Raw genomic sequence first — 2,500 nt, forward strand, 5'->3', positions numbered from 1 at the left:
AATTTTATTTTATTGCAAAGAGGAAGGCACTATTTGAACTGACGCCGGTCGAGTCTGATTGAAGACATTTTGTTGTTATTAAGTTATGACTGGGTACAGACTCATCCTGCACCAAATCGTTTGGACATAATCAAACGCTGGACTCAATGAAGAAGGAAACACAAGGACGTTTCCAGGAGTACTGCAGGACTGAGACAGGGAGGCTTAGTGCAGATGTGCGTGTGGCCCTGGCACGCAGGTATTTATGCAGTGCTCATATGAAGACTTCTCAGTGACATTCAAGCTCAGCAAACCAGCTACCGGACGCACTTGGATGAGGTGTAAGAGTAAGGCACTGGGAAAGGAATTTGTCGAATTAAGAGTATTTAGTCAACCAGTGGTCAGTTAGCGCCAACATAAGAATTAACAACATTAACAATAGGCAAAGCCACTGTACTGGATTGGTCAATTTATTTTTCTGACTGCTTTTGAATAAATTATTTATTGTATGTAATATTTAATGAAAAAAGAAAGGAAAATGTGGACAAATCCGTTTCATTCATGCTTTATTTATCTTCCCAAGTACAATGTTTCAACGTTGATAACAGATATGGAGGTACATGCATTTCCCTCTTCCATTCAGAATAGGTCTGTAAGAATCGCACCTTTTTATAAATACTTACAAAACACTTTGCTCTTGAAAAAAGTATCTTGATATACGGTAACTTTAATTTTGGCTAGACAAAAAGGTATTGTTGAAAGTTATACAGGTTAGAAGACATTGTGCTGTGCTTGGGACATTAATGTAACATACTGGAATGGCCATAGTTTGCTTAAGTGGGTGAAGTCTGTTGTAAATGTCAACCAGACATTATGAAGTGATGAATGAATGAACCAAGGAAAAAAGCCTCAGAAGATAACTTGTTTTCAGTCGCTCATGCAAACACAAAGTCATTTGTTAATTGTGATTTACAGGTGTTTTAAATTCTAAATGAAGACATGACAGATGTGGCATACAACCAAGATTACAAAGGTTCAGTTAAAATATGGATGCTGCCATCTATTATCATTTTTTATGTATCTGTCTAATTTTAATAGTTTGGAGACTGGTTTCCCATATTTTTTATGGTACAGAAGATATTTTATCATAGAGTGAACATATATATATTACCTTCCTGGATTGCTGGTGTTCAACTGATCCTGTCTAAGTTATTGTTACATATGCAAGTCCTCACCAGCATGTCTGTCTACTGTGTTAATCATTACTACTCAAACTGTATAGGACCAGTACGATACTGTATCCCTGAGACCAGTATAATACTATATCCCTGGGACCGGTACGATACTGTATCCCTGAGACCGGTACGATACTGTATCCCTGAGACCAGTACGATACTGTATCCCTGAGACCAGTATGATACTGTATCCCTGAGACCAGTATAATACTGTATCCCTGGGACCGGTACGATACTGTATCCCTGAGACCAGTATAATACTGTATCCCTGGGACCGGTACGATACCGTATCCCTGAGACCGGTACGATACTGTATCCCTGAGAACAGTACGATACTGTATCCCTGAGACCAGTACGATACTGTATCCCTGAGACCAGTACGATACTGTATCCCTGAGAGCAGTACGATACTGTATCCCTGGGACCAGTACAGTACTGTATCCCTGAGAGCAGTATGATACTGTATCCCTGAGACCAGTACGATACTGTATCCCTGAGAGCAGTACGATACTGTATCCCTGGGACCAGTACAGTACTGTATCCCTGGGAAGAGATGGTCATGTGTTTATCTTCGGCTGTCTTTCTGTAATGAGTCTCCTGATGTGCGCTCAAGACAGCAAATGTTAGCCAGCATATTCAAACTTTTTTCTGTTCGCCACAAACGCTAATGTTACTTAACAGTGTGAAAAGTTAGTGCACAGCAAGGAAAAATGGCTACTGAAGGGGGAAATGCTGAGAGAACATAAGTTGACAAACATTCGGCTGCTATAATACACTTTAATCAATGTAATATTTCTTCTTTCCTTTAAAATTAAATCAGAGGTAAGCAACTAATCAGCTAGCTGGCATTGTTAGATCTAAGTTGCATCCCTTTGTATTGAAAAGGCGTGAGTGGCAAACTAAATGGAATGTTTGCTGCAAACATAGTTCGCTGTGAACGTTTGCGGTCTTGAGCACATGTTCGAGGTTCCCGTGTGCGGTCTCCCGATGTCCAGGATGGGCAGACTGTGTCCTACAGAGTGCACAGAAACGCAGGAGCCATACAGAGAACAGACTGTTGGGGGATGGGAGAGGTCTGGGTCCACCTGTATAATGTGTATGTGATGTATCTCTGTGTTGTATTAAATTCACTCTATTCATCACTTTATTTTATACATGGTTTCTGGCTGTTTCTTAAAACTGTATTTATGCTGTCTGTGTAATGTGTAAATGCAGTCTTTGCTACCAAAAAAGGACATGCAGGTCCATGCCACACGCCCAAGGCACGTCTCAGGGGCTGGAAAGAG

At 40.6% G+C, this 2,500-nt stretch overlaps 1 protein-coding gene across 1 annotated transcript in view; it reads left to right on the forward strand.

Annotated features, from left to right (window-relative positions):
• Positions 1 to 1,410, forward strand: part of fgf10a (fibroblast growth factor 10a) — a 27,765-nt gene extending 26,355 nt beyond the window's left edge. Inside the window, exon 3 of the mRNA XM_061262204.1 lies at positions 1 to 1,410. This exon is cut by the window's left edge and continues 342 nt beyond it. The gene's annotated coding sequence lies outside the window, so the exon portion shown is untranslated.
• Positions 1,411 to 2,500: the final 1,090 nt, after the last annotated feature.

This window comes from Conger conger, chromosome 12 (assembly GCF_963514075.1).
Source record: "Conger conger chromosome 12, fConCon1.1, whole genome shotgun sequence".
Lineage (NCBI taxonomy): Eukaryota > Metazoa > Chordata > Actinopteri > Anguilliformes > Congridae > Conger > Conger conger.